Source organism: Microtus pennsylvanicus, chromosome 10, assembly GCF_037038515.1.
Source record: "Microtus pennsylvanicus isolate mMicPen1 chromosome 10, mMicPen1.hap1, whole genome shotgun sequence".
Lineage (NCBI taxonomy): Eukaryota > Metazoa > Chordata > Mammalia > Rodentia > Cricetidae > Microtus > Microtus pennsylvanicus.
The window spans coordinates 8,528,517-8,551,150 of record NC_134588.1 but is presented as its reverse complement, the minus strand read 5'-3'; the positions used below and the strand labels follow the sequence as shown (position 1 = coordinate 8,551,150).

General features: G+C 39.9%; 1 pseudogene; it reads left to right on the top strand.

Annotated features, from left to right (window-relative positions):
- LOC142859202 (large ribosomal subunit protein uL16-like) overlaps window positions 1–15,631 on the top strand; it is a 44,544-nt pseudogene extending 28,913 nt beyond the window's left edge.
- The last annotated feature ends 7,003 nt before the right edge of the window (window positions 15,632–22,634 follow it).

Sequence of the window (22,634 nt, the reverse complement as noted above, 5' to 3'; positions counted from 1 at the left end):
GTCAGAAGGAAGTCCTCAACGGAGTCAATGACTTACCACCCTCACTTCTCTGCTTGAAATACATTACAAATGGTGTTTTCTTTCTTTCTTTCTTTCTTTCTTTCTTTCTTTCTTTCTTTCTTTCTTTCTTTCTTTTCTTTCTTTTTGTTTTATTCAGGAGAACTTTCCATACTTCAGAATCACTGCTACTATTTTTTTTTCCATATGTCAAGACTTATTTGTTTCCTGTGCCTCTCTCTGATTCTCTAATTTGTATTATACTGATTTGTAAGGTGGTAAAGTATCCATGAACCCCCCCATACATTTAAATGATCACATTCCTTAATTAAGAAAAGTAGAGTGAGCTCTACATGCTTTTTCAGGGTTCCAATCTAAACAATGAAACAATCCCAAATTCCTTATCACTGCTGTTTTGATAATGAGGATATTTTTTCTAATTTTTTGTGGCTGGAGAGATGGCTCAGTGGTTAAATCACTTCTCCTACAAGTACTAGTACCTAAGTTCAAACCCTCAGAAACTGGGTAAAGTCTAGTGCATTAACATGAATAAAATCCTAGTGGACAACTTCAGATATTAGTCCTCACCTTGACTTTGTTTAAGAGAGCATTATCTGCCTCTTATAATTCATCCTACATCTGCTGAGTCAGCTGGTCAACCCTCACCCTTCATCTGCTGAGCCCCTGGTCAGTCCTCACCTTACATCTGCAGAGCCAACTGTTCAAAAAATTCCTCATTGTTTGTGTTTTCTCTCATCTCATCACAGAAATTCTAGAATTACAACCATTACTAAACATATGCCTTCACATAGGATCTTAGAATCTGAACTCAGATTCTCATGTTTGCAAGGTAATATGTTATCCACTGAGTTATCTCCCTGGCTCCACGGTGCCAAGTATTTTAAAACTATTTCTTTCAGGTGTAACAGTTCAACCACACTACTACAGTATGGTCTCTGGTATCGTAAAGACATTTTCATCTCACACAATGCGTCCATAGGAGAGCAGCATTTCAAACAGTAAAAACTATTATATTTCACTTATGTGAAATATAATAGTGGGTAACAGGAGAGAGCCTAGAATAGCCAGCCACTGACTCCAAAGGAGAACAAATGCAGAGTGTAATGAAATTGGAGCGGCCTCTGTGGAAATCTGTTTATTCTTTCAAAGTCTTATTTAGTTTTTCATTTTTTGAGTGCTTGTATGGGCATTTGAATGTATACCCAAGTCATACACCCGTAGCCTTTGGAGGAGAGAACAATATGGAGGTACCTTTTTCATTGCTCTCCACAGAATGTTTTGAACATTTTAGGTAACCCCAAACTCACCAGCTGGCTAGTCAGGCTGCTCAGTGAACCACAGAAAGCTTCTGTCTTGCACTTTACCCCTCTGAGTTAGGTTCACAGATGTGAACCACAATGTCTGGCTTTTTATGTGGGCACTGGGACCTTAACTCAGGTCCTCATACTTACACAACAGGAACATGGGCTAAGCTATGGCCACAGCCCTTGTTACATACTTTCTAAGCTACAGGAAGATGTATCTTTCAAGGACCAAATGGAAAAGGGGAACCTGCCTCAGCTGGCTTTCTAGTGGGCAAACCCCTCAACACCCATCACCTTGTGTATTTCATCCACTACCTTTTTTCTTTTTATTGAGCTCCTCCACTACCTTTCTAAAAGGTGACAATTTATACAAATTGAAATGATAAGGGTTTGATAAATTTATCACATTTTTTTAAAATTTTGAAATTACTATATAATTACATCAATTCCCAAATCTTCCATTTCTTCCTTCAAAATGGTACTCTGGGCACAATTTTGAAATTGTTGAGAGTAGTAGATAGCACTGACTTATTCATGATGTCAGTTGGATTGTTTCAAGTTTATATATATATATATATATATATATATATATATATATATATATATATATGATGAGGTTGGCAGTAGGCTTTTCCAAAAAAGCTTTAATTACACCAAGGAATGTTCTCTCTAGTCATACTCTTTCCAGGACTTTCATCATGAAGCCATGATGAATTTTTGGAAAAGGCTTTTTCTGCATCCAGTGAGATGATTATGTATTTTTTGTTTTCAAATTCATTTATGTGATTTATTACATTTATTGACTTGCACCTCTTGAACCATCCCTGCATTTCCAGGAGAAAGCCAACTTAGTTATTACAGATAATGCTTTTGGAGGTATTTCTCTATTCTGATTTCAAGTAATATATTGAGCACTTAGAAAATCTATTTTCATCTGGTATATTGAACTGCAATTTTTCTCTCTCTCTCTCTCTCTTCATCTCTCTCTGTCTTTCTCTCTCTCTTGTGTATGTGTATATAACAGGATTTTATATTAGAACGATATTGGCTTAATAGCAGGACTTAGGGAGTACTCATTTTGTTGCTATTTCTAGTTAACTAGTTTAAGAAGTATTGCTATATATCTTCTTCAAATGTATAGTAGTGAGCTTCCTAGTGTATCTTGGCCTAGTGGACCTCAGGAGACCAACACAACTGCACTCTTGGGACAGGGTAAATTTTATCCATGAGATTCCTGATGTTTTTTAGGCCCGGTGGACCCCAGAGGAGAAGCATAGCTCTGCCCCAGTTCTCTATACTTAGAGATAGAAGAATTTTGTTCACTGCCTCTGGCACAGGGAGGTTGGGAACTATTATGATTCTTGAAGGCAGGGTCCTGCCCAGGACCATGAAGCACTGAGCAGGACAGAACAACCCACGCATGGTACCAGGCAGATGGGCACTATTATGATGAATAAATAGATGGCATGATATGGAAAAATGGGAGAGAATGGCGAGAAAGAATGGTTCATGTTCTGTGGACAGGCACATGCCTGTAGAGGTAAAAGTGGTGAGGAGCTGGCTGAGGTGTGTGACTTAATTGCCACCCAAGGCCATGGTTTGGGCCTGTTTCCAGGGCTCATGTTTGGGTGGCTCTGATGTAGCTGCAGTTTGTGCTGTTGTCCATGGCTTTTGATATCACTGAAGGTCCAGAGGAAAGGGCTCCATAGCATTGTCCCTGCCCCTTACTGGATGCAACATCACTAGTTGAAGCACTCTGGGAAAAGGGTCCTACAACTCATCTGGGTGGCACAATGAAGTTCAGAGGGGCATGGGTGAGTTGGCCCTGAGAGCGTGAGAACGGAAGAGGAGATCTTGCCTGCCATGTGATGAGGAAAAGATGCCTCCCCTCATTCCCGGAGCAGTCGGAGGAATCTGATCCAACCTCTTACCAACTGTAGCACTCAGGAGAACTGGCTCTATGCCTCACCTGGGCACCACAGGAAAATTGACATTTTTAAACAGGGGCACAGGTGGCCCACCCTGAGGGTGTGAGAGGGGCATAGCTTGTCCCACCTTCCTTATCTGAGTGTAGTAGTAGGGGCAAGGGAAATATGCCCTCCACTCCGTCCTACTACCTCCAGCTGAGCAGATAGCTGACTCCAGCCCTATTCCCTTTACCAGTTGCAACACTAGGGAGAGCAGGCTCTGCACCTGGTCTGGGGCAGCACACTGAGCTAATCGTTAGGGTGAGCAGGCCCGAGAATGTGAGATCTGCCCCCCTTACCCTGTCTTCACCTCCTTATCTATCATGTGGCAGCATGTACAGGAGAGAGTTGGAAGGCTGAGCAACCCTGCAACTACCCAGACCCCCAAAACAGTGTTAGCCCACCCCAACATCCTCCCCATATATAATCTGCTAGAGTTCATGAAGTGTCAGGTCCTGTAGACACAGGATATCCAGGACATAGGGCAGCAACAGGATATCCGTGGGGGGTCTCAACTTACATGACAAGATTGATTTTTCTTGTTTTTTTCTCTTAATTTTTTTTATTTTATTTGGGCGAGATTGCTAAAGCAATTGCAAAAGAATAAATAAGAAGTAGTTAAAAATAAAAATGAAAGTATAGAATTTTGCTGTGAATCTATCTGGCCCAGATTTTTTTTTTTGGTAGTATTAGAAGGGTTTTTTTTCCATTGTTTCAATCTTGATATCTGTTATGGGTCTATTGGGTTATTAGGTTATTCAGGTCGTCTTGGCTTAATTTTACTAGTTAGGCTGAATCTAAAAGTTATTTTCAGTTTCCAAATTAAAGGAGTACAGGTTTTTAATATATTCACTTGAAATATTCTGAATGAATTCTTTTGGTGTCTGTTATAATGCTTCTCTGTTCATTTCTCACCCTGTTTATTTGGGTTCTCTCTTTTATTTTAGTGAGTTAGGTCAAGAGTATGACAATCTTGCCCATCTTCCCCATGAACCCTTTCTTACATTCCTCAGTGCTTTATATTGTCTTTGTGTCTATTTCATTAATTTTCACTCTAATTTGCGATTTTTTGTTGTTTTTGTCAAATTTTCAAGTTTCATCATTAAATCATTTATTTGTGCTCTTTCTGAGTTTTAGTGGAAGCTCTTAAAGCTGTAAATTTCTCCCATAGGACTGCTTTTAATGTAACCCAGGACTTTGTTCTGTTGTGCTTTTATTCTCATTTAGTTCCAGGAATTTTTTTATTTGCTATTTTTGAATTCTTCTTTTACCCAGCCATCCTTCAGTAATGAGTTGTTTATTCTCCATTAGTTTGTGTACTTACTAGAAATTGTTTGCTGTGGAATTTAAGCTTAATTACATTATAGTTAGTCATGTACACAAAGTCATTTCTATTATCCTGAGTTTGTTAAGATGTATTTTATGTGTTCCAGGATAATTTATTTTAGAAAAGCTTCCTGCTGAGTAGAATGTGCATTCTTTAGTGCTTGGATGGAGTATTTTATAGATAACTGCTGGTTCGTTTGGTATATGTTATTAATTAATTATGATGTTTCTTTGTTCATTCTTTGTCCAGATAACCTGACTATTATAGAAAATAGAGTATTGAAATCAACTGGTATTAATGGGGCTGATGTCAACCTGTGTCTTTAAATCTATTTATTTATTATGTCTACAATATTCTGTCTGTGTGTATGCCTGAAGGCCAGAAGAGGGCACCTCATTACACATGGTTGTGAACCACCATGTGGTTGCTGGGAATTGAACTCAGGAACTTTGGAAGAGCAGGCAATGCTCTTAACTGCTAAGCCATCTTGTATATGTGTCTTTAAATCTAACAGTAAAATTTTTAAAATATAATTTAGTAGCCCAGTGCTTGTTGCATATGTTTTGGGGATATTCATGTCTTCTTGCTTAACTGTTGTCTTGACTAAAATAGAGCATCCCTCTTTATCTCTTCTAATTGTATAATTTGACTGATTTAATCTGTCTTAGGATATTGATGCTTGCTTGCTCTCTGATCCCATTTCATTGGGGTACTTTTGTCAATTTTCTTCACTATAAGATGCTTATAAGATGAGTTTCCTGTATACAATGTTCTGCCCAAATCCACAAAGTCCCCACAAAAGCCAATATGGAGAACAAGTCCCGTATATAAAAGCAAAGAGCCTTTATTTTATACAAGTTTGTAAACTTGGTTTGTTCGCATGTCCAAAGTATTGGAATAAATAGAGAGCCCCAAGCTCAGTTAGAATTTGGTTTTATAGTAGTAAAGGTAGGGTGAGGGGTTTCTAAGGTTCAGGACCCCTGATTGGCTGACATTTGACTAGGGGTGCCCCGGTGAGTGTGTACTGGTAGGTGGTCCTATCTACAGTGGTTGGAATGCTAGGCATTTCCTTTGGATGGTCTGGTTTGGGGTGATGTTCAGATAATCTTAGTTTGTGGTTCTTCTTGCAGCCAGGTATTGCTTCAGGGTAAACTACTGAGACTCAGGCCCTTATTAAATTTATCAATAGCTGCCGGGCAGTGGTGGCGCAAGCCTTTAATCCCAGCACTAGGGAGGCAGAGGCGGGCGGATCTCTGTGAGTTCAAGGCCAGCCTGGTCTACAAGAGCTAGTTCCAGGACAGGAACCAAAAGCTAAGGAGAAACCCTGTCTCGAAAAATAAAAAAAAAAAAAATTATCAATGGCTGAGCCCTACTCTGGCAGGTGATAATTGTTGCAGGTAAAGAACTTCCTTTGGGTGATCTGCCCATACTTAGTTTATCATGACTGACTCCCACAGAAAACAGATAGCTGGATTTGGTTTGTTGATCCATTCATTTGATCTATGTCTTTGTATTGAAGAATGAAGATCACAGATAGTTAAAATTATTATTGAAAGGTGGTGTTGGTTGCCATCATTGTACTGTTAACTTTTCAAGTTATTTTGTCCTCACTGGTAGTTTGTGTTTTAGTAATTATAGCTTTATTTTTCTTTCTACATTCTTCTGTCCATGCTTATTCCAGGGGACATTATTTTTGGTGTCAAACAATATCAGTTTAATTGATGCCCGATGAAATTTGTCCACCACAATTACGTGTCTGAGAGTTTGTTCTGGGATGTATCACATTGGATCACAAGCTTACCATACAGGTATGAGACCCTGGATTCAATCTCCAGCATAGTATAAGCTGAGTATGGAGGTTCTCCTCCTGATGATACCTACACTAGCATATGGAAAGGGGAGGCAGGGATATCAGAAGTTCAAGGACATCCTCAGCTACGTGCTAAATTCAAGGTAGCACGGGCTACATGAGACATCATAGAAAGCAAAACAAGCACACGTCAAAAAAAAAAAATGTCTCCTAAGTTTGAGAATTTGGTTTTTTTTAAAGAAAATCAAACCTTGAAGTTTCAAATTCTGAAAGAAGAATTGGTATTCATGATGGAGGAGAGAATGCACACAAGCCATGTTGTCAATCTGGGTTCTCACTTCTTCAGCTCTTTGCACACACGCTTACCTACTCACCTACTTTCATTGCTTTATGAAATGGTTTGCCTTAATTTTGTCTTTATGAAAAGCATGCATACAATTATGTTTCTGACTGTATGTCTGGATGTGGTTAAGTGCATGTGAGTGAGGACGCCTCACAAAGGCCAGAGGCATAAGATCTTCCTGCAGCTGGAGTTGCCCGACTCGGGTGCTGGGAATACACTCTCTTTAACTGCTAAGCCATCTCTCTAACTATTAACTTTTTAAAATTACATTTATGTATTTACTTGTGTGGGGTGCTCATGTGAAAATCAAAAGACAATTAAAGGAATTCATCTCTTTCCTGCCACCAAGAAGATCCCTTGGATAAAATGTTGGCATCCCTAGGCTTCATGGCAAGTTCCTACCCCTAGATCCATCTAGGTGGCCATTCTGTTTATTTTAAAGTACAAGTATTTAATGTGTGGGTCCAGAGAATATTTTTACAAAGAACTATTCATGAATACACCCAATCAAGAGGAAGTCCTTTATAAAGATGACAAATATACAGGGGCAATAGTGTCCCAGAATGGTTTTGAGGTATTATATTAGAAATAAAAGACAACATGCTTGAGAATCAAATACCTTCAGTAAAGACTTTCTCTAAAATAAAGACTATTTGCTGGAGAGTGGGCCCTTAAGGGGGTGCTTCTTAAAGCAGAGATCACAGAGTAATAAACCCTGGACTGAAAATGGCAGCAAGTCCAAAGTGTGTTAACACACGCCTGTGTGGGGTAGGAGGAAAAAACAGATCCAAAGAGGATGTCATGAGGAAGATCAGGGTGGCCATTCCCCCCACCATGTCAGCAGCTAGTCGCTGGTGCATTTACAACAGACCCATGCTAGTCATTCTTTGCCCCATGTTCAAGTTGCTTGAGGAGTCAGTGGAGCCCAGAAAGGTATGGGAGTGAAATGTCACCATCTGCTCCCTCCTGAGACAGAGGAGGTTGTGTAAATGTTGGCAGCATGTGATCTCCTTTTGGTATTTGGACTAAGGAATGAGAGAGGAAAGGAAGCCATGCCTGTGGTAAACATTCTACAAAGCTGATTAACTGATAATGGGAAACCCAAATTTCACAGAAGCAGCAATTTCTGGGGGATTGTTTTTTTTTTTTTTTGATTCCCTTAATAGCTATTCATTTTTTTCTCTCTGTGCTCTAACATCCTTGTGGCTATTATGTAAATGCACACACATACTCTTCTCCTTCAACATCCAAAGGCTAAAAGGTTTTAACATCTTTCTATGACAAAGCTTGTTCTAGTTTGTTGCTACCAGTTGCCTGATAATCCCACAGGGACCTGGTCTTGTTGAGTTAGTATAAAAACTCTACAACTTTGCTGCCATGTTGGAACATGGAGCTTGAGGTAACATGAGTCTGTGTTTCTTGGACATGGTCACACATATTTTCCTTCAGAGTGAACTCTTTATTGTGTGTGTTGTGAGAGCAGGATGTTTTGTGTTGGAAACATCATTGTTGTGATCACTCCTAGGACGAGCCAGTGTCTCTATGGTGCACTTACTATCTCTCTAGCCTTCACTCCATAAATTGTTTTAAATAACAAAAATGCTTGCTAATCCATTTAGATTAAGGGTACTCACCCTGAGGGGTGTTAGGAATATCTCACTTCAGTAAGTTTTCCATGAATTTGATCACATAATAAAAATATTTCGTTCTGTGTATCTTTCCAGCTTTTGTGGGTGGCTAGTTTTGCAGTAGACTTTTCCGCTCACTCAGCCTTAATGGAGCCTGCGAATATAAAATCGAGCTGTTTTAAAGGTTATATGGCTCTATCTAAATACCATATCATAGCTCTTTCCTAGCGTATACAAGTGGTGAAAGCATAGAGACTTAAAAGAAACTCAAGAATGTAAAACACCATATTTAAATGGATACCAATAAGAAAAATCAAGTATTTGATAGATCACTCGGTCCAAAAGCCCATTTTTAATATGTGCTTTAAATTTAATTGTTATTGTGTGTATTCATGACATATGTGTGCAGGTGTAAATGTAGTGTATATGTAGGGCTTAGGACAACTCCATGGAGCCAGTTCTTTCCTTCTCCATTTCTGTGAGTTTTAGGGGGTGAGACTCGGGTTGATAGACTCTAATGCAGCAGGCTTCCTTACCTGCCGAGCCACCTTGGGGCTCTCTTAATGCTGTTGGAGAAAGTTTATGCACAGTGCTGCCTCAACTGGGAAAGGTGAATGTTTGCCCACCTGTCATCAGATCAACTGATAAAAAGACTGTATGTTCATCAAATGACTAACAGGTGATTGTAACAAGCAATTTCTAGACTTTTCTTGGGACCTATATCTTATTCTTATATACAATCTATCTTTTCTGGAAATAAAGGAAGGGGATATTTCTAATTGTCTACTAAATGCCAAGTATAGTCATGCAGAGCTTTGTATGGGTCTTCCCCTGTCTTTGCATCCGTGCCCCTCTGCTACACACCTGCAGGGAAACCAATATGGCTTGAGATGAAAGATGACTTAAGAAGGATGATTCCAGGGAGACAGTGGGAATCTCAAAAAGATTTCTAAATGGATCCAAAGATCATAATCTTCCTTCATCTGCTCTTTCCCACCACATTTCGGTGTTCTCTTGTCTCTGATATTCATCATTTGTTGTTGTAATCTTATGATTAAATATTTTATTTAGATTGTGATTGTTTTGGTCCACAGATTGGTTCAGTGTTGAAGAGCATGCACTGTTCTTACAGGGGACCTGAGTTTGGTCACCGATGCCTATATCCAACAGTTCACAGGTACCTGTAACTCCAGCATGATGTCATCCAGCATCGTCTCTATTAGATTCCACAGACACTGAAAGAATATGCCCATACCCAGACATATAAACATGATTTAAAATACAATAATAATACTGAAAGAGCTATTTAAGTCTTGTTGTTTATTTAATTTCACTTCTTTATTTATATACTTGTTTATTTTATTTTTTTTACAGGGTCTCATGCAATTAGACTGGCCTTTAACAGTGGTAAATCATTTTGAACTTCTGGTCCAGCCTGGTCTTGAACTAACTGTTTAGTGGAGAATAAGTGTGAACTCCTGGTCCAGCCTGGCCTTAAACTACCTGGACAGTGAGGAATCATCGTGAATTGCTCATCCAGCCTGGACTTGAACTAACAGTTTAGTGGAGAATAAGTCAGAACTCCTGGTCCAGCCTGGCCTTAAACTACCTGGATAGTGGGGAATCATCGTGAATTGCTCATCTAGCTTTTCCTTGAACTGTTTAGTGGAGAATAAGTATGAACTCCTGATCCTTTGTTGCCACCAGCAGAGCTTTGGCTTTGCAAGCCGGCTGCACCACACTTCTCTGAAATCTGTTAGTTTGAAAGCAAATGTAAAGAATGAGCAGAAAGTTGAGCTGAAGCCTTTGTTTGCAGTGGTTCTCAATCTTCTTAGAACTGTGACCCTTTAATACAGTTTCTCCTGTTGTGATGACTCCCAGCCATACAGTTGTTTTCCTTGTTGCTTCATACCTGAGATTTTGCTACTGCTCTGAATTACAAAGTAAGTATTTTTGGAGATAGAGGTTTATCAAAGTGGTTACAACATATAGGCTGAGAGCCACTGGTTTGAAGGAACAAAGAATATGAAGATTGAAATCCCAAGTTTGGTTTTGCTTAGACCATATTTCAGTAAAATGTTATTAATTTGGTAACAGCTCTCATATTTTCTTGAGATCTCTTGACCTATGTCACTGGCTCCCTTTGTTTCTATTGATGAACTATACTATTCATTTTCTCCAAGTTCTCCTTTTAATACGTTATTAAAGAAACAAATCTTATCAGCTACTTGTATATTTAGCAAGCAAAGCTTGCAACAATCAAACCAATTGTAAAATAAAACCTTCTAATTAAGGAAATATGGCTGCCAACTTATAAGGTCAAACCAAATAAGAAGGGGGACAACTGACATATGCAGTAAAGATGATTACTTTTCACTTTTTTCCCAGTGCTGTTAAAAGTCTTATGGATGCTGTTGTAACTATATCTTAGAAAGTCAGTTAAGAATATCAGGGTGGGCCTTGGTGTTCTAGTACTCTCCAAATGTATGTACAAAGAATGGATCTTTTTATTGTTTTTATTGAGCTATATATTTTCCCCACCACCTTCCTTACTTGTCTCTCCCTTTCTACCCTCTGGTGGCACACACCTTTAATCCTAGCACTCAGGAGGCAGAGGTAGACAGAGCTCTGTGTGTTCAAGGCCAGCCTGGTCAAGAAGAGCTAGTTCTAAGACAACTAAGACTGTTACACAGAGTCTTATAAAAAAAAAAAGAAAAAAGAAAAGAAAAAGAGAGCAAGGAAGATTTTCATTCATTGCTTACCAAATGATCTCAGAGTGGAGTTTACTACTTATACTTATCCTCAATGTAAGTTCATTTTGTTGAGACAGGTAGTGTAACTTCAAGAAAACTTGCCTCTAATATATGACTCAAGGCCCATTTTAACTTAGGGTATTATTTTTTTTACAAACATTTCCTTATAGGGCCTTCTAAAATAAAGGACCTTGAAATTGAAACTACATCCCTGTAAGGCAAGACTGGATCATCACATAATGTCTAGTGACAGATTACCTTTGTTGATTCTACAGTCTCTTGTGTGTCTGTAAGCATTAAGATAACAGCATTAGGGCAAGAGGGCTGTCGTGGTAAGGTGTTTTGGGGCAAACATGAGGATCTAAGCTCAGATACAGAGCAACCACCTGAAAAGCCAGGCACTGTGTTACATGGCTATAAACTCAGCATTTGAAAAGTGTAGACTGAGGATTTTGGGAGCTTGTTAGTGAGCTGATCTAACCATATCAGTGAGCTGTAGTTTCAGGAAGAGAGCTGTCTTTAACAATGAGGTGATGGTGATTAGAAAAGATCCCCAGCATCCATCTGTGACTTTCAGACACACTTGCACACATGTGCCTGCACATTCACATGTGTCTGCACACACACAAATATGCACACATACCGGCAATGATAAGAACCTGAAGTATGAAGTTGAATGTTGGCCATGGTTCCCATTCTTATGAATCACCCTGAAAGCAGAGTAGGTTACAGGTACACTTTCTCCAGAGATTTGCAATTGATTCTGAAGGGTGTTTTTCAGCATATCTGTGCTGTGCTGGAACAGAACATGCTCCTCTTTTCTTATCTCTTTCCTCCTGTCAGTTTTCCGGCCCTAATACTAGAGTATACACTCTCTAACTCTTTTGATTCCTGATTATATCTTCAAATGGGAAAAAGGGAAAGAAAGTGAATTCCTAGGCTTCACATGATTTTGACATTATGAGAAACTTACAAATGAGGGTGGACAAACAGTTTCACCTAGGTATTTTCTCTTTATCACCTCAACTGAGTAATTAACTGCAGCAGACCTGAGCCATAGAAACAGAGATCCCTATAGTTTTTATTGTATTTCTGTTCAGCAGATGGTTTTCAGATTTGAGGGTTCTCTGAATACCTGCCATTTCAAAGATATAATAAAAAAGTAAGCAGAAATGAAGGGCACATAAGATTATCTGTGTTTGTCTTTTAAAGCTTATATTAATCATTTTTGGATTGATAGGTGTTTAAAAATATTAGTCCAGATAAACATATCACCAATTCTGCCCTTCATTTTAAATGAATCCCATTTCCTCTGTTTGCATTTCAATCCACTTTAAGGAGTCACAAATAAAATATATTATATCATAAGCGCCATAAAATGCAGGTGTTGTACTGAAAGAGCATCTCAGCACCTGCATTTTATGGGGATATAAAGGAGATATATAACCCACTTGAAACTAAGTTTTCCTTGCCTTTGTTTCTGCTGAGAAGGAATTTAAACTTGTCTGGTCCACCCAGAAGGAACAGTGAGTTAAGCTGTGCCTTTTAGAAGAGGGCAAAAGAGAAGGGTGCAGCTATGCTTCCAAGGAATAAGACCAAGGACCGCCCTCAGAGTGATAAGGTGCTGTAATCAGTGACATCAGACACCTAGCACAGTAGCACACTAAGAATGTGCATGACATAACTCTCCTTCGTTACCCCACTTGGTTTCTCAGTCCTCAAGGTGGACTCTATAAATAAAAGCAAGTCACCGAACCATACTGGCTGGAATGAAGATTTTCTAAGCAATACCATGTATTTTCTTTTGGGTAGTGAACTATTGGCATAATGGATCACAAGGAACTGGAATTCTGTTATGAATTTCAAGATGAGGAGAGGGTGAGACTGAAACCTGGTACCATCCAGAAGAGGGGCTTATGTTCCAGAAAGAATTCATTTAAAGCTGACAACTTTTCAGAGGACCTTGCAAAAGAGGATCAGTGGAGAAGATAGGTCATTGGCCGACAGGATCACACCTTGAACAGGACTGTATAGTTACAAAAACTTGAAAAGTTTGAAGCTCTCTCTCTCTCTCTCTCTCTCTCTCTCTCTCTCTCTCTCTCTCTCTGTGTGTGTGTGTGTGTGTGTGTGTGTGTGTGTGTGTGTGTGTAAAAATCCTGGTTGCGTGATCCTGGTTCTCTGGGCCCAGGCTCTTTCCCTAAACCTGTAATATCACCCCATCCACCCAAAACTTCTATTTTCATTTTAAGGATGCCTGGATTACAATTTTTTGTAAAACCTACTAGAGAACAGCATGAATGAAACTTGGCCAGCTTTGTTGTTCTGCCAAACTCCAAATAAATACAGATGTGTGAGTCCATGGCAACAACCCATGTCTACTGCAATCAGCATATTAGACAGTAGTAAAAACTCTCTAGTTAGTTCAGAGAAAGCAGCACCACACAGTTCTTGCTCTCCACCTCAGTCTGTGCAATTGGGCTCCCATACATAGTCAGGAGCTTATTTGTACATTCATGTCAAATAGTTCTGAAGGGCGGACCAACCTTTCCCCCAAAGATCTCCTGTGAGAAACAAACTGATCTTTCCCATTTTGTGGAATCTCTGACTTCCTCTCATTAGTGTCTGATGTCTCCAGAATTCCCCCTGAAAAGTATCTGGGAGATTTCATCATTCAGGGGGACAGAGAAGTTCCAGTTTGACCATCTACATGGAGATAGGAAAGAGCACGCTCTTATAAGCTCTCCTGACCTTTCCACTCATAGTCATGGTCTATGCACAGACACACACACACACACACAAAACACGGGTGGGGGTGGACACACACACACACACACACACACACACACACACACACACACGTACTCTGAAGAAAAGCAGCTGCACTTTCCCCTGAACTGACTGCAAGACTGATTAACTGAGTAAAACTTCAATGATGTGAAGAGATTGGAGTGTTGCAGGCTCAGAGCCAAACTGTAATTTACTTTGAGCAATCCTTTCCCCCATGAGCTGACATACCGTGACTAACAAAACTTCTGAAATGGATTAATTTACCAAAACCCAACAAACAAAAGCTACGAGTCGCTCAGCATCTGAGGACTATAGCAAAGGCCTCAGATGCTCTTTGCAGTAAACACTAACTTGATGTTTTTACCAGTGAATTAAGAACAATGCCTTATAGCTTTCTTTGTTCCATTACTATAAAAGCCATTAAAAGGTTACAGTGTCGGAACATGGGCCTTGAAGTAACCTAAAACTTTGATCTTAGGAATATTCAATCATATTTTGCTTCAGAATAAACAATCTTTTATACTCTTTGAGGCAAGGCTTGTTTTCCTGTGTCAACAATAATTAAAGTTTATGAGCATATTTTAAATTGTATGACAAAATTCTTTCCTCAACCCTCCACCGGACATCTGCACCGTCTCCTCCAAGGCTCAGGAGACATTTTGGAAGAGGGGGCAAAAATTTCTAAATGCAGACACGAGGAGAATGTGTGATCTTATAGTTTATGAAGAATTGCCTCCGACTTGAAATATTGCATCACGGAAGGAAGTTCATTAAGATTGATAAGGCTGTAAAGGGAGGCTTCATAAGGCTGATGAAGAGAAAGTTCCGAGTCTTAGAAAGTCCCTGAGACATGAGAGGATATCTGACACATGCCGGCTTCTGAACATGCCCTGCTTATTGCACTCCACAGCTCCCACCACTGGGAGTTAACTGCTCAAGATGCGCACGAAGGCAGTTCCTTTGCCAATTCTTCACGAAAGAGAGAGGCTCGCGAAACCACATGCTTCCTGGACTTGAGAAGTAGTTGGTGGTTGCTGGAAGAGATGGAGTTTTTCCTCTGCTGTCGGCCTAATAAGTTGCGCGGTGATACCCGTATTGTAAGAACAAGCTGTACCCAAAGTCTTGCTTCTACCGAGGTGTCCCTGATGCTAAAATCCAAATCTTTGACTTGGGACGGAAGAAGGCAAAAGTTGATGAATTCCCGCTTTGTGGCCACATGGTGTCAGATGAATACGAACAACTCTCTTCCGAAGCTCTCGAGGCTACCCGTATTTGTGCCAACAAATACATGGTAAAGAGTTGTGGCAAGGATGGCTTTCATATTCGAGTGAGGCTTCACCCTTTTCATGTCATCTGAATCAACAAGATGCTGTCCTGTGCTGGGGCTGACAGGCTCCAGACAGGTATGCGTGGTGCCTTTGGGAAGCCCCAGGGCACAGTGGCCAGGGTTCATATTGGCCAGGTCATCATGTCCATCCGCACTAAGCTGCAGAATAAAGAACATGTGATTGAGATTCTTTGTAGAGCCAAGATTAAGTTCCCTGGTCGCCAGAAGATCCACATCTCAAAGAAATGGGGCTTTACTAAGTTTAATGCAGATGAATTTGAAGAAGCGACTGATTCCTGATGGCTGTGGGGTCAAATATATTCCTAATTGTGGTCCCCTGGACAAGTGGCAAGCCCTACACTCCTGAAGGCTTTCACGGTGCTCTCCTGTACCCTAGCAAATCATGTTCAATAATAAATCTCACATCCAGTCTGAAAAAAAAAATGTTCTTGCTCTTGTAAATAACATGACTCCTGTGCTCAGGCATGAAATGCTAATTAAACTCAGGGGGTCGCTCGAGGCAAAGATGAAAGTAAGAACGGGGATCTTTGGGCAGAAGACAAGCTTACAGAAGAGAGCATGCTGAGAAAGGGCAAAGGAGGAATGAAAATGATAAAATTCATTTGCATGTTTCTCTGTGTGTGTGAGAAAGAGATATAGATAGATAGATCATAGATAGATGATAGATAGATAAATAGATAGATATCTAAGAATAAATAGGAAAAATTCTCTACAACACAGCTACATTTCTTTCTGCTAAATGTTTTTTTATCTTTAATAAGTGTGTGCATGCATGCACTCATACCAGCGGTGCATGTGGCAGTAAGAGGACAATGTGTCAGGGTCTGTTATTTCCTTCCACAGTGTGGGGTCCAGATATCAATATCAGATCACCAGGCTTGGGAGCAATCACTGTATTCAAGGAACTAGCTTGTTAGCCCATAGCTGCTTTGCTTAGAATGAATTCACACCTTCAAGAACAGTATTGCTGAACTACTGTACTAAGTAAATGTGCTTTTGTTTATAGATTAGTATTCATGAGTCAGTGCCATGGTGAGAAACGAGGAAAGGGGAGTGGTAGTCTGAACACTCTGTTAAAATGTGAAGAAAGCAATGGTTTAATATGAGTATGTTTAAAGTACTCCAGAATAGGCCATAAATAAGATGAAAGATGAATTATTGAATTAAAATAGACTCTTCTAAAAATTAGTACAAAGAGCATTAAGGGGAATGAAAAGCCCAGTGGATAAATAATTCAGAAATTATACTGTTTACTTTTACCTCCTTGAGGCTCATGTTGCCTTCTTGCTACCACCCTGCAAAGTGATTACGTTGAAATGTCTCCTCTCAGGAAAGCCAACCTGAGATTCAAGTTCTGAACAAGGATGATGCACCTCTCTTTGTGTACACATTCTATATAACCATGGAGGTTTTTTATTCTTGTGCTGTGTAATGTTATTCAGGAGGAGACATGAACAATGGACAAAGGAAAGAATACCATCAAATTCAAATGGTGAGTATCTTTGTGGGCTTCCTGTCCCTATGATAAAGCCCACCACTGACAGCTATTTGAGAAAAGAAAGGGTTATTCCAGGTATGACCTTCAGGTCACACTTCATCACCCAGGAAAGTCAGGCAGGAACCTGGGGGCAGGGCTAAAGCAGAGACCAGTCAGGAATGCTGCTTATTGGCTTGCTTTCCATGGTTTGATCAGCCCGTGTTTGTATATAGCCAGGACTATATACAGGTCCAGGATGGCACCAATCCAGTGGTGTGGACCTCCTTATGTCAATAATGAATAAAGATGATTCTCCCACAGGCTTGTCCAAAGCAAGTCAATGGAGGCATGTTCTTGATTGGGGTTCTTTTTCCCCAGACACTCTTTAGTTGAGTTGATGGAAGTAACCACCGCAGTGAGCCAATTTGTTTGTGGGGTTGCTTACCTGAGTATGGGTGAAGACTAATCAGCATCACTGACTCAAAGGTAGCTGCATCACTGAAATCTCACCCAAGCGTGAGTGGTCCTCATGAAAGCAGGAGCTCTGGAGCTCTCTGCAGAACAGCTAGGCAGCTTCAGGAGTCAGACTCTGACTTCTCAGTCGTCCTTAGTGTTTGTGTAACCTTGGACAGGGTGTGACCTTGTGAATCTGATATTTGAGGGACTTCCTGAGAATCAGTCTTTTTGCTTCCCTCCAGGGTGGAATGTTTCAACTCAGGAAATTCTCCACACCCTGTTAGAGCTCGCACTCCTGAAAGTGACATTAATGCTCAACCGGAATCTTGCTCTCATGTAATTATTGTACTAAACAGTTGAGGGCACTCCAAAATCCTCATCTTGGGTACTTGTCTGTGTTCATATTTGGGGTCACAGCTGGCTTACTGTCATTTCTAATGTGTATAAATAAGAGGAAAATAAACACCATCATGTGAAAGTAATCTGCCATCTGTCAAATTATTTTGCTCTTGTTTTAAATACAAAGGTCTAAAATCTCTGTGATTTTTTTAAATTTTTTTATTTAGAAGTTTTTGCTTTTCATTTTACATACTAACCACAGTTCCCCTTCTCTCTCCTCCTCCTCCACATTCTCTACACTCAATCCCCCATTCACTTCTCAAAAAGGATAAGATCTCCCATGAGGAGTCCACAAAATCTGGATTGTCAAGTTGAGACAGAACCAGGATACTCCCACCTGAAGCTCAGCAAGGTATCTCTAGATAGGAAATAGACTCCAAAAGCCAGTTCGTACACAAGGGATAAATCCTGGTCCCACTGCCAGTGGCCCCACAAACTGCCCAAGCCACAGAATTGTTACCCACATTCAAAGGACCTAGTTCAGTCCTATGCAGGTTCCCCAGCTATCAGTCCAGAGTCAGTGAGATCCCATTAGCTCTGGAGCCGCCATGGTTGCTGGGATTTGATCTCAGGACTTCTGGGAGAACAATCACTACTCTTAACATCTGAGATTAATGCTCCAGGCCCCCTATTTTTTGTTGTTTTGGGGTTTTCTTTTCTTTTCCTTTTCTTCCTTTTTACTTATTTATTTTATTTACTTATTTTTTTCTTGAGACATTGTTTCTCTATTGTAGGGATAAGCCCAGCCCATTAGGGGGCATGTTCGCCTCTAACTAATGTTTACAAATAAATCTGGCGAGCGTGAGCCCCACCGGTCTTTTTTTTTTGGTATCTCCTGCTCTTCGCTGGATCTCTGGTGTTCTAAGTTATTTCTTCATTAAAATTTGTTGTTTCATATTAAGTTAGCCTGGTTATTACGCCGACTACACTCTATGGAACAGACCTGGCTGTTCTGAAATTTGCTTTGTAGAACAGGCTGCTGTCAGAGTCACAGAAATCTCTCTGCCCCTGCCTTCCAAGTGATAGAAGTAAAGGCATTAAAATCTGCTCTGAAAGTAAGTGGTTATGTTACATAATATTCAGCTTAAATGAAAACGAGGGAATTGTTTTTTATGTATTTGAGTCCTTAAAACCTTTGTTAGGATTTTATACACAATACAGTGAGACAGGATGAGTTCTGCTCCTGCACCCCTGAACTGCCCCGGCATCCCCGTCCTCATGTCTACTTCTCATCTTCATGTTTTCTCCTCTTTATAGTTAACCCATTACTTCCATTCAGTGCTTCCCACATGTGCATGAGTGTGGGATCACCCACTAGAACATGGGAACCATACTTGTCGTCATGCACCCAAAGAGTATTTCTTCCCCGCCCCCCTGCTGTGCAGGGATCTTTAACTGAACACTTATTAGATCGATTAGTCCTGTTTTCTGAAGGAACACAAGTGAGCACCCAAGCTGATTATCAGGAGGGCCCAGCATTTCCCTGACACCAGGTTACATACTGCATGCAAATAAGTATCCACCTGCGTGAGCAATTGTGCATACGAGATTATAAGAGACATACAATTTGTGAGCCTTATTTAATCTTCATTATAATTTTCAAGTCATTTTATCCTTTCTATACATGAAGAAACAAAACCAAGAATAATAATATTTCTTAAACATATAACATTAATAGATAAAAAGACACCTCTTACTTCAAAATCCCTAAGTCCAAATTTTTTTGACATTTACTATTAAATGTTCTTGTCTTTCTTTCTTTCTCCCTTCTTTCTTTCCTTCCTTTCTTTTTTCCTTTTTCCTTCCTTCCTTCCTCCCTCCACCCTTTCCTTTTTTTTCCCTCTTTTTTTTCCCTTGAGACACAGTCTTCTACATATCCCTGATGGTCCTGAAATAAACTATGTCCAACAGGCCTGCCTCGAAGTGCTGGGATTTAATGTGTGCACTACCATGCCCAGTCTTAATATTTCTGTTTTAAAATAAACCAGGGTCAGTTAGACGGCTTACCAGTAAAGAGCACTTGCTGTCAAGCCTGAGGATATGAGTTCAATTCCTGAGTATATGGTAGAATGAAGTAAACAACTTTTATAATTTGTCTTCTAATCTCTACACAGTGGGAGTCATGCAGTGGCCATGTGCTGCTTCCCTATAAAATGAACATAGCATAAACCTCTAAACAGTGTTGTTTTTGTATTGAGATGTCAAAATCATGGCATGACATGTACTCAGCAGGCCTATGCTACACTGTACCTGGTCATTGCAGAGCCTCATGTATCTCATCTGTACCAGTACTACTCCGGTATGTTAGCTCCTCAGAGAAAATCTCTGCCTGATGTACATTTGATAGAGAGTTAATTAACATCTCTAATATATAAATAACATTTGAAAAACTAAATAAGAAAATAATGCATTCTAAAATGAGTTGAAAGGATTTGGAGAATTGGCTCAACAATTAAGAGCACTGATTGCTCTTCTAGAAGACCAGGGTTCAGTTTCCAACACCAAAATACAGTTTATATTCATCTGTAAGTAAGTTCCAGAGACTCTGATGCCCTCTTCTGACTTCTGAAGTCTTGGTGCACAGACAAGCCTGCAGGCAAACCACTCATACACATAAATTAAAAATTAACTCACAAAATGAAAGTCCAGTTAGAAAGATTCTAAATATAAAGTAGTAAGTAAGTATTAAAGGCCAATAAACACCTTAAAATTATTTAATTTCCATAACCATTAGGAAGTGGATACAAAAACTATTGTGTAAATTCATGTAAACCCAGGCAGAACGACAAATGTCAAGAAAACAAAGGATGCTTTACCTGGCAGGTGAGGTACCATGATCAAAAAGGTGTTTTCCCTAGGGTGAGGCTTGTCCATTGCACTCTGGATGTGTTGACTGAAAAATACCCCAAATAATGGAAGCTTGACTGCAATATAAGCAGTAGAGGGTTCTGTGTTCTTATTACCTCCCCCCAAAAAAAGAAAATAAAGGAAAAAACAAGAAAGGAAAAAAAAATGACTAAATGGTGGTGAGAATTTGAGGAAAGGGGACACATATCCACTGCTTGTGAGAACACAAACTAGTCAAGCCATTGTGGAAAATAAGCGTGGAATTTTCCTTTTTTTTAAAAAAAAAAAACTAATACTAGAACTACCATATGAACCAATTGTAGCTGAGCTCACATTTGAGGGGCACTATCCATTGCAGAGATAGAGTGCACATCAATGTTTATTGTTGCTGTATTTATAATAGCGAAGAGAGGGGATCAAACTAGATGTCTATCAACAAATAAACTCACCATGAAAATGTGTACTTGAAAGCAGCAGAAGATTATTGAGCCCTAAAGAAAAGTGAGGTGATGGAATTCTGAGGGACACAGATGAGCTAACCCAGGTTTAGAGACAAAAATACTGTGTCGATCTTACATGCAGATTACAGCTTCTGTCATATACTTGTATTTATGTGGGAGTGAGTGTTTATATGTCAGTCAGAAAACTAGAAAGACACAAAAACGAGACAAAAGAGGCATTAAGGAAGGAGGTAGGCCAGCATTCAGGAGGCAGGGGCAAAGGCAGGTGGATCTCAGTAAGGTCAAGGTCAGCCTGGTCTACAAGAGCTAGGTCCAGGTCAGGTTTCAAAGTTACAGAGAAACCCTGGCTTGCAACCAAACCCCCCCCCCAAAAAAAAAAAAGAAAAAGAAAACAAAACACAAAGGCAGGAAGAGCAATAGATCACATGTGACACAAATGGTGGAATATGAATGGTGGAAGAGGTAATCTGGGAACCAGAGAGACGGTGAAAGGGGGTGTAGAAAAGAGGGTCAGCCAAAGATAAATATGAGTAAAAATGCCTTTAGGAAACATTCTGGACTGTAAATTAATTAAAGAACAAAAGAAACATATGTTGAATTTCTCACTGTCAACAATCAAAGAAAGTACCTTTCTGTGTTTCCCTTCAAACAAAGCACAGGGGCTAAGGAAGTAAGGTCACAGTGGTAACATAAGACTCATGAAGCCTTCACCTCTTGATGTTGCCGACCTCATATCCAGATTTTTACAAGTTCAACTAACAATCAGAGATTCCCGAGGAATCTTTCAGGACTTCAGCATCAGCCTAGAATTGTTGGGATATCTAGCTTCATGGATTGAGCAGTTCCACAATTCTCAGGATGCACCCATCCCTTATCAGTTGTAAGTAATTAAATCCAATTAGTTTAATACATACACATATACATACATAATATAATATATATTAATATGCATGTGTACACACATTTGTATTTTCTATTATTTCTCTTGCTTTTGAACCTCTGCCTAACATTATATTAAAAAAAATCACAATAAGATTGTGGTGAATGTTCCTACCATGCATTTTGTTCTCAGTGCCCAGGCATTCTCTGCCACTGTGCCCTGACTCTACCTTGGGAGTGAGACATTTGATTACTCTCTGCTGACAGGAAGGCTCACAGCAGTTCTTCTGGAACACTGAGTGCATATTTACCACCCTTGCCATTAGGGAGTTCCCTGCAACTAAGATAGCAGGATCTTCCAAGACAGGAAGCTGACACTGTGAGTGGGAAGAACAGATGGGCTTGAAATTGAGGAAAGGAGAAATCATGAATGAGTGCCTCATTCCTGCCAAAAGCAGGAGAGCAGCATCTCTGTGTAGCACAGGTCATGCATGACCACATGGCCAAATTGTTGCCCTGATTATCCCTTCTTTTCATGTGCTTTCAGGCCAAATATTGTGGGAAAACTGGAAACTGCCTACTGTATCTAGACACCATTTCGAAATGGAGATGCTGTATACCTGTGACCAAGCTCTCTGCAAACTTCCATACTGGACTCTGCGAAGACAGTCAACACAATGGGTCCTCTTCATTACCTTGTTGCTTTGACTATTAAGCTGATGTTGAAAATGCATACTTTTATTAATTCCATCTTTGAATATTTTCTTCAGCTTCAGAGCTGAGAGAGTTCATTCTTCTGAGTGTCACAGAAAAGTAAGGCTAATAAAAAT